The sequence below is a fragment of the Ahaetulla prasina genome, chromosome 2 (genome assembly GCF_028640845.1).
Source record: "Ahaetulla prasina isolate Xishuangbanna chromosome 2, ASM2864084v1, whole genome shotgun sequence".
NCBI lineage: Eukaryota > Metazoa > Chordata > Lepidosauria > Squamata > Colubridae > Ahaetulla > Ahaetulla prasina.
Genome location: NC_080540.1, coordinates 104,878,780 through 104,889,444, shown reverse-complemented (window position 1 = coordinate 104,889,444; position 10,665 = coordinate 104,878,780). Strand labels below are relative to the sequence as shown.

The following is a 10,665-nucleotide window of genomic DNA, read 5'->3' as shown; positions in this document are numbered from 1 at the left end:
CCCCACTCCTGGGGGAAGATTACTGCAAAATCCCCATTTCCTCCTGATCAGCTGGGACTCGGGAGGCAGAGAATAGATGCGGGTGGGGCCAGTCGAAGGTGGTATTTACTGGTTCTCCAAACTACTCAAAATTTCTGCTACCGGTTCTCCAGAACTGGTCAGAACCTGCTGAAACCCACCTCTGCAGCTAAGCCATTGTGTCCCCTTGGGGGTGGGTGGGCTGGTTATATGTAATACTGTATAAGCATAGCTGGTGAAGCTTATCTTATCTTACCATAGAAATATATGGATGAAAACTGACTTATCTATATATGCCCTCTAGTCAAGAACTGGTCGTTTTTGCATATTTTGCAATTAGCTGGCGAGCTTGTGTCCTTATTATACCAGCAGCAAATGTCTCCATATCACTAGAGTTTTCCACTGTGGCTGATCTTTTCTCCACAGCTCATGCTAATAGCTCACCTCTTCGCTTTCTGTATAATATAAAATGGAAAATGTTACTAACTTTAAAGTGATTACTACAGAGTGTATTGTAATTCTGGTGTCTGAGTCATACAGCAAGAACTTTTTATAACGTCTCATGTTTGTTCTCCCTGCAAATGATAACATTTTTTGAATCTCAAGAAGACATCTGAGATTCATTTCCTGCTAAGGGATAAAGATGCTACAGACTATGTTTCTCAGCATATGAACCTGCTACAAATCTTCTGCTGTTGAGTGTCAATGGCATAAATACATGTTGTATCTACATCAAGAATGTAATTACACACAGCAGGTTCTGGATGATATAGGAGAGATGTTCCTTACCATGTAAGGAATGTACAACTTCGCTATACGGAAGCTCATGTAAGAACCCAAAAACAAAGTGTCCCAAGAATGAATTAGCACTAAGCATCAAAAGGTGCTCTAGGAAACAGCTGGCAAAGAGTTTTCTCATTCAACAAATCGATAATTATTAAAACAGACTCGGTTAACCTTATCCTATTATTTGCTTTTTTATTGATGTGATGAAGCACTTAACGCACAGTAAATGTTACACTGAACTAGCAAATGAAAAATAAAATTGGAATTGCCGATAAACACACATTCTTGACACAAACCTACTTTGTGAGAATTGTATGAAGATTAGGCACATTGAGAATTATATGCTAAGTGTTGTCTTCCTCCCAGCCCCAGGATTTCATAGTTGTGTCTTTCAGCGGTAGATGTCCCTGAAATGCTGACAAATTATAATTTGGATTTGTCATGCTACATGCATGGCATGCTACAGGTGGCACAATGTTTTATGCAAAGGATCATATTTATCCTTAAAGTGGAAGCATATAGAGCAAATCATTATACCACTCACTCCAACCATTTAAAAAATCTTTAAAATAACCAAAAATTAGAAAATCATTGCATAGTATGCAGTACTTTGCATTCTTATAAGTTGTTTGTTGTACTTTCTTACACCTTAAAGGTAACTATCATGAAACAGAAATTAGCTCATCTCTATTTTTCCTTGCTTCTCTTTGCAATTCTTTCTGAAGATAAGTTGTAATAATTCACTCATGATAAATGGAATATATACTGCTTTGCTCCAGTCAAACAAGATAAATAACAGATAACAGATTAACAGAGTTGGAAGGGACTTTGTAGGCCATCTAGCTCAACCCCCCACCCAAGCAGGAGACCCTACATCATTTCTGACAGATGGCAGTCCAGTGTCTTCTTGAAAACTTCCAGTGACGAAGCTCCCACAACTTCTGAAAGCAAGCTGTTGATTGTGAGAAAATTTCTCCTTATTTCCAGGTTGAATCTCTCCTTGTTCAGTTTTCATCCATTATTCCTTGTCCGGCTTTCAAGTGCTTTGGAAAATAGCTTGACCCTCTCCTCTCTGTGGCAGCCCCTCAAATATGACACAGTATCTACTACACTAAGAAATTCAAGTGGGGTAGACTCCTTCATAGAATCATAAAGTTTGTATTGGACAGATGCCAGTATATTTGACCTTCCATCTTGAGATGAAGTTTTAATTTAAGGGTTGGTCCAAATCAAAATGTAATAGCCACAGGTCCTTTTTCATAAACTTTCAATTACAAATGCGCTTAATCCTACATAAATATAAGCGTACCCAAACAAAACAAACAAACAAACAAACAAACATACATACATACATACATACATACATACTACCTGAGAATAGATATGACATTTTCCATCATGATCTCAGTCCATGCTGATGAAGAGTCATAAATGCCTTCCTCAAGAATCTTGGATTGGTATGATATGCTTCTTCATTCCTCATGACCCAGCTGATCTATGCCAAGAACGCTAAGAGTATATTGATAGATTTGCTTTGTTGCCTGCTTCCAAAATTATCAACTTGGCACTGTAGGAGGAAGGCATGCAATGGATTCAGGTCATTAACTGTAAGTACTTTAAAACCGGGGTGCTCAACCTGAGGTCCACGGACCCCTTAGGAGCTGTGATGTCATCACAGGAGTCCTTGAAGGCTTGAAGAAACGTTATGATTTTCTCAGTAAATCTACTTACTTGGCATACTTCAGAATTTTTCATGGGCTTCTCAACTTTATCCTTCGCTTCGTACATCAATTCAGGTCTTAGTGGCTCTCCAGTAACTTGGCATTACCATATCATTCTTTGTCTCTCAGCAAAAATAAACATATTTTGTTTTCCAAATCCCAGTTGAATTGCTTTATAAGGGAGTTTATGGTTAAGGTATGAAAAAAAAAATCAAAATTCCAGAGGCAAAACTTTGTCGGCTTTTATGAGTATTGCAAGCACAGAAGTCTGACAAGGATGCTCTTAACCAAATGTCTAGCAAACCAGGGCTGCAGGGAAAAAAAAGTGGGAAGGGGTCACTATAAGGTATTGGCCATCTAAAGAAAAAGAAAACTAACATCAGTCACATATTTATCAGGAGGAAAGAAAGGAAAAGGTATTAAAAGAAGACTGCCAAACAAAATAGCATGGTGTTATTTGATGCAAAATGCAGTTTCCAACAATAACGTCCTTAGTTTTTTGATATGGTAAATGTATAAACTATTTTTGATCCCTGTCTGTGAATTGTGGCTACTTCTGACTCCAGAATCCCCTTTTTCAGGGTTAAGGCTAGGTGAGCTGATTGCATTTGATAGGGTTAGTCTGGAAATGCAACTCCCTCGGTTAAAGATTTGAAAATGTTTTCAGATGAGAAATATTTGTTAACATAATTTAATATGGCTGAGGAAAATAATAGAATCACTACCTAATTTTTTTCATTGCAATAATATAAAGGGACATTGGAAGCTGGTACTAGATTCAGTATTGTGTGATGATAGATGAAAGATTAGATAGAAGGTGAGACAGACAGACAGACAGACAGACAGACAGACAGACAGACAGACAGACAGACAGACAGACAGACAGATAGATAGATAGATAGATGGAGATAGAGATAGACAGACAGATGATAAAGATAGACAGACAGATGAGAGAGAGAGAGAGGCAGACAGATATTAAAAGAAGTTCTTGGGGCTTCTGATATAATAAAGCTGGACAGAATATGAACAATATTGTCAGTAATGAGGAACACAGCAGAGATCCTTGTCTCCACCGTATTCAAGTTGAATATTACAAAGCTCAACAAGCACTGTATGCAGCTTTTCTTAATATACACACGATAGCAGGATCTGATTTATTTTGGCATAAAATTGTGTTTCCTTGGCACAGCATACAGATCCAACTCTGATTAAGTCCTTAACAGAGTCATATCCTGTACCAGTCATGTTTGAAATAGTAATTACATCAATAGCATTTTAATTTAACGAGTAGTATGGTTTCACCACCTCCTGTATGTTCTACACAACTCACAAAGCACCTTTTCAGGGGTGGGTTCTACTTACCTTTACTACTGGTAAAGGTACTGGTAAAGTACCTTTACTACTGGTTTGCAGTGGGATCGCATGCGCTTGTGCGCTCAGTTGCATGTGCTTGCTTCTGCGCATGCGCAGAAGCTTCCTGATGATGTTGGGATCGGTGGGTGGAGCCTATCCCCGGTTTTACTACTAGTTCGCAAGAACCGGTCCGAACCAGGGGCAACCCACCACTGCATCTTTTGTGCACCCCCAGGCATCCTTCCCAACCTATGCTGCCTTTTGCTCACCTTTCCTGACCCCCACCGCATCCCTACCTTTGCAGCACCTCTTGCACATCCTTACCTATGATTCCTAACGCATATCTCTGTACGCTTCATTCCCTCTCCCATCCACCAGCAGCCACTTACCTGATGTTGCCCTTCAAGTTGAAACTTCCTGCTGGCTTCCCACATAAAAGTAAACGGGAAACAGGCAGGAATTCGAGGGAGTGGAGGGGACAATTTAGCAGACAAATTCCTGTCATACATAAAGTAATAGTTTTTCTTAGCTCGGAGAAATTTAGGGATGGAACTCTTTTTTGACATAGCAATAACAAAAACAGGGGGAGCACGGAGGGGGTAAAAGAAATCAAAATAATAGCTGGGACTACCATCTTTCGAACCTGGCTCAAAAACAGTAAATGTGAGAGGGACCTTGGAGTTCTAGTGGACAATCACTTAAACATGAGCCAGCAGCGTGTGGCAGCAGCAGCAGCCAAAAAAGCTAATACAATCCTTGGTTGTATAAACAGAGGCATAGAATCAAAATAATGTGAAGTATTAGTACTGCTTTATAAATCCTTAGTAAGATCACACTTAGACTATTGCATCCAGTTTTGGTCACCACATTACAAAAAAGATGGTGAGATTTTGAAAAAGTCAGAGAAGAGCAACTAAGACGATTAAAGGCCTGGAGACAAAAACATATGAAGAAGGGTTGCAGGATTTGGGTATGGGCAGTCTAGAGGAAAAAAAAGGACTGGGAGGACATGATAGCAGTATTCCAGTATTTGAGGGACTGCCATAAAGAAGACGGAATCAACTTATTTTCCAAAGCACAAGAAAGCAAGTCAAGTCAAAGAATGGAAACTAATCAAGGAGAGAAGCAACCTGGAATTAAGGAGAAATTTCCTAACAATGAGGACAATTAACCAGTGGAAAAAGCTTACCTTTGGAAGTTGTGGGTGCTTCATCACCAGAGGTTTTTTAGAAGAGACTAGACAGTCACTTGTCTGAAATGGTATTGGGCAGGGGGTTGGATTGCTTAAGCAGGGGGTTGGATTAGAAGACCGCCAAGGTCCCTTCCAACTCTATTCTGATTGGTTGATTGATCGATTGATTGAACTACTGCTACTGGACACCTCAAAGTGTCAAATAGGCAAGACATCCTTTGAAAGGCACTGTGACTGAAAGAAGCTGCAGGGGTTACAGAGTTAAGTTACCTCTCCCCCCCCCTTCATTTTTATTTATTTTATTTCTTTTGTTAAATGTTTATGCTGCCCATCTATCCTGTGAGGCGACTCTCCTTCTTACAGCCCCTTGGAACTTCAACTCCATATTTGAGATGCAGGGAAGGGTGATGAACCTCTGCTATGGTTTATGCTCAAGATTTTTTAAATATTTCTTTCTGCCTCCAGGTTCAGGGACTGGGACAAAGCCTGGCTATGCCCTTGTATAGATAGGTTAGAACATTTATAGTACATGCCATGTGCAAGATCCAGTGATGAAGTCAGTTTCCAGCAATGCAGAGAATCAGAGACGATATGTGTTTATTTGTAGCAATACATGGCACTGTTGAGGAATTCTCCTGCTTCAGTTAACTGCCCAATTATTTTAGATTTACAGCTGAAAAGTCCATTGTATTCAAAACCCTTATTCATGTAGGTTTCTGGTCCACCCTGAAAAAGCACAACACTGTCACATTTGCTCACTTACTTTTATCTCGGATGTACCTTCAGATATACCTTGTACATCCGAGGGGAAAGCCTCACTTGTCCTACTGACTAAGATGCACTCTTAGCATGCTGACATTTATGAACTAATACAAAGTGGAAGATGATGTACATCAAGCTAAACAAAAGACTCCAGTATGGAGCCTAAATCAAGGTCCTAAATCATGAGCTGTGATGTGACAAACTACACAGCCATTGCCAGTACTTTTAAAATGGGTCTTTCTTGCCAGGCAGAGAATTCATAGAGCCCAGCCAAAGAAAACAGTCAGTGGAAGCCAGGATTCTCTCAGTCTTGGCCTCCAATCAACAATAGTAGCTTTGGATGAGATCCATGGATTGGAGCACATGCTCCTCAAGGTCACTTCAGAACACCATAATTACTTGGTATTTACTTCAGGAGATTTGCAGGCAAAACAATGTGGACAACAATACCGTTTAAGGCCCAGATCACTATCCCAGGACCCTTGGCTAATCTTTCTCAACTCGGAAAACAAGACCCGGGTCATCACAGTCAGTTCTTTTTTTTTTTTAATAAAAATGTTTTATTTTTACATTCATATCCAACAACTCATCCAATGTACAGTCATATACAATTAGTCGGGTTTGCCCAGTCACCACCCCCTCCTTTTAACTCTCTTCCCTCTCCTACCTTCTTCTACTTTCCAGACCTTCCTCCCCTTCTCTTATCTACATCCTCTCCTCCCTCCACCCTCCACCTTCCTCCTCCCTCTTCTACTCCTCTTCCTTCCTCTTCTCCCTCTTCTCCCCCTCTTCCTTCCTCTTCTCCCTCTTCTCCCCCTCTTCCTTCCTCTTCTCCCTCTTCTACCCCTCTTCTCCTCTTTCCTACCTCCTACTCTCTCCTCCTTTCTCCCTCCCCACCATTCTGACATGGTAGCTGGGCAGACCCGACCCTACATTAATTATATTTATACATCTTCAATAATCCCTGTACATTAACCATCACTCCATCCTCTACACTCATCCCCCCCAGTTCCCCTCCCCCTTACCCCCCACCCACCCCCGACTTCCCAGAACAAAATGCAGGGTATCAAAACTAACAATCATAATCCAAAATAAATCTTAAATTATAATCTCTAGTCACTCCACACATAATCACACTCTCAATTCCCCTCTCCTTCAAAGATATATCTAATACAAAATATTTCCTAAATTTACTCATATGCTATTCAATATTTTTTTATCTGATGCTTATTTTCAATATAATCAATCCACATTTTCTATTCTAAAATATATTTTTCTTGTGTGTAGTCTTTCAAATAAGCAGAAATTTTTGCCATTTCTGCCAGTTTTGATACTTTAAGTGTCCATTCTTCAATTGTAGGTAATTCTTTTTTCTTCCGATATTGAGCAATCAAGTCTTGTGGCTGTTATTAAGTTCAAAATCAATTTAGTCTCTATAGCTGTACAATCCATAATTATTCCTAGTAGAAAGAACTGTGGAATAAACTTAATCTTCTTTTTCAGAATGTTCTGCATAATCCATCATACTTTAATCCAAAATGCTTTAACTTTTTTACAAGTCCACCATATATGGTAATAAGTGGCATCTTCACAATCACATCTCCAACATTTAGCCTGTACATTAGGATACATACATGACAACTTTTTGGGGTCTAAATGCCATCTATAAAACATCTTATAAAAATTTTCTCTCATATTTTGCGCTTGTGTAAATTTAACATTCCTCACCCAAATTCTTTCCCAAGTTTCCAACATTATTGGTTGCTGAAAATTTTGTGCCCACTTAATCATACAATCCTTAACCAATTCAGTCTCTGAGTCTATTTCTACTAATACATTATACAACCTCTTAATATGCTGTTGACCTTGATCTCTCATTTGTTTTAACAAATTATCCTCAGTTTGCTTAATACCTATTTTTTGATCTAATTTCCATCTAGCTTGTAATTGTCCATATTGAAACCATGTATAATTTTTCCCTTCTTCCCCCATCTTTTCTCTGGATTTTAATTGTAATTCCCCCTTTTCCATACAAAGGAGTTCTTTATAGGTAACTACCTCCATCTTTTGATATATATTTATATTTTCTATCATGTGTCTCGGGATTGCCCATATTGGAATCTTTCCATCTAATTTATATTGATATTTCCTCCAGACCCTCAATAATGCATTTCTAATTATATTATTTTTAAATATCTTATCAGCTTTCTTATCATATAATAAATAGGCATGCCACCCATATAACAAACCATAACCTTCTATATTCAAAACTCTTTCCTCAGTTAAATTAATCCAATCAGTAATTAATGATAAGACAACTGCTTCATAATACAATTTTAAATTAGGCATTTTAAGACCCCCCCCTTTCCCTTGTATCCTGCATTATTTTTAATTTTATTCTTGGTTTTTTGCCCATCCATACAAAATTATTAACCCCCTTTTGCCATTCCTGTAATTTGATATCGTTCTTAAGTACCGGTATCATTTGAAACAAAAATAGAAACCTGGGCAAAACATTCATTTTTATAGCTGCTATTCTTCCCAGCAAGGATAGTTGTAACTTCTTCCAATTCTCCATTTCTTTCCATACCTTCTGCCACAATACCTCATAATTATTTTTGTATAATTTGACATTTGAAGCTGTAATATATATTCCTAAATATTTAACCTTTTTAACGATTTCAAAACCCGTAGCTCTTTCTAACTCTTCTTTTTGTTGTATATTCATATTTTTAGTTATCATCTTTGTCTTTTGCTGATTTACCTTAAATCCAGATACTTTACCATACTGACCAATTATTTCTTTTAGACCAGTAGCTGAATATATTGGTTGAGATACAGTAACAACCAAGTCATCTGCAAAGGCTCTTAATCTATAATCTTGATGTTTAATTCTAATTCCCTTTATTTGATCGGAACCATGTATTTTATTCAAAAAAAATTCTAAAGTTAAAATAAAAAGTAATGGAGACAAGGGGCATCCCTGTCTCGTCCCTTTCCCAATTTAAAAAGTTTCTGTTAACCCACCATTTACTATTATTTGTGCTGTTTGCTTCTGATATATTGCTTTAATTGCATGGATAAAATAATCCCCAAATTGCATTTTTTCTATTACTTTAAACAAAAACTGCCAATCCAATCTGTCAAAAGCTTTTTCAGCGTCCAGAAAAAAGAGTGCCGCTGAGACTTGGTTGTTTCGTTCCAAATATTCAAGTAAATTTACAATTTGCCTCACATTATATTTCATCTGCCTACCCTTAATAAATCCTCATTGATCATTATGAATTATTTGATTCATCACTGGCATTAATCTGTTAGCAAGTATCTTGGCAAATATCTTGTAGTCAGTGTTTAAAAGTGATATTGGCCTATAATTCTCTGCTTTATTACCATTTCGATCTTCCTTCGGTATTAACAAAATAAAAGCTGTCCTCCATGAAGGGGGAACATCCCCTCCCATCTGAATTTTATTAAATAACTCTTTAAGTGGTTCAACCATCTCATTTTGTAAATTTTTATAATAAACAGCTGTTAAACCATCTGTACCTGGTGCTTTACCGATTTTAAGCTGCTTAATTGCTAACAAAATTTCCTCTGAAGTAATTAATTGATTCAATTCTTCCCTTTGATTTTCTGTAAGCTCACAAATATCTTGTTGTTGTAAATATCTTTCTATCTCTGTATCATCAATCATATCCCTAGTATATAACTTTGTATAATACTCTAAAAACACTTTTTAAATCAAATTCTTTTGATACACTTCTTTGCCCCTATATTCTATTTTAACAACTGTTTGTGATTTCTGTTTTTTCCTTATTAAGTAGGCAAGCCATCTTCCTGGCTTGTTAGCATTATTGAACGTATTATGTTTTACATATTGTAAATTAATTGCTACTTGAGCTGCCATCAACATATTAAACTGACCTCTTAATATATTTATTGATTCTTTTATTTTTCTATTTCCTGGGCTATTTATCAATAACTGTTCTTTCTTTTTAATTTCCTCTTCCAATTCCTTTTTCTTTTTCTGCAGTTTATTTCTATATTTAATATTCATTTGTATAAGATTTCCTCTCATATAAGCTTTATTAGCGTCCCAAATCATCTCTATAGATGTCTCTTTTTTCATATTCATAATAAAAAATTCTTTCATTTGCTTTTTACATTCATTTACATTTTGTTCATATTTAAACAAATTCTCATTCGACCTCCATGATCTCCTAGCCTCCTTTTCCCGATCAAGTTCAATCCAAACAGGACTATGATCAGATAGAGTTCTTGAACAAATCTTCGTCTTCTTCACTCTGGAGTACAAATCATTAGAAATCAAAATAAAATCAATCCTCAAAAATGATTGATACCTATCAGAAAAGAAGGTAAAATCCCTCTCTTCTGTATTATGTTCTGTCCAAATATCTCTTAATTCCAAGTCCTCCATCATTTCAAAAAAAGCCTTTGGTAATTTCACCCGGCTTGAAATCTTCCTTAAACTTTTTTTGTCTTTTCGAGTATCCAACACACCATTCCAATCACCCATTAATATATATGATTTATAATCCCAAAATACTATACTTTTATGTAAAAACTTGAAAAAAAATTCTTGTTGTTGATTCGGAGCATAAACTCCTATTAATAATGTCTTCTTTCCCTCCAATAAAAGTTCAATAGCAATATATCTTCCTTGCTTATCCACCTCAATTAATTTTGCTGATATATCCATATATCCATATATATATATTTATATATTTGAATTTATATCCCGCCCTTCTCCGAAGACTCAGGGCGGCTTACACTGTGTTAAGCAATAGTCTTCATCCATTTGTATATTATATA

At 37.0% G+C, this 10,665-nt stretch overlaps 1 long non-coding RNA gene across 2 annotated transcripts; it reads right to left on the bottom strand.

Annotated features, from left to right (window-relative positions):
* Positions 1-987: 987 nt before the first annotated feature.
* LOC131192397 (uncharacterized) lies at positions 988-5,477 on the bottom strand. Of its 2 annotated transcripts, none has more exons than XR_009153730.1 (3): positions 5,068-5,477; positions 2,536-2,882; positions 988-2,371 (listed from the first exon to the last, which is right to left on the bottom strand). It is a non-coding gene; the product is annotated as an uncharacterized LOC131192397 (long non-coding RNA). The 2 variants fall into 2 exon arrangements; XR_009153729.1 differs by having other exon boundaries at positions 2,536-2,834.
* Between the last annotated feature and the right edge of the window lie 5,188 nt (positions 5,478-10,665).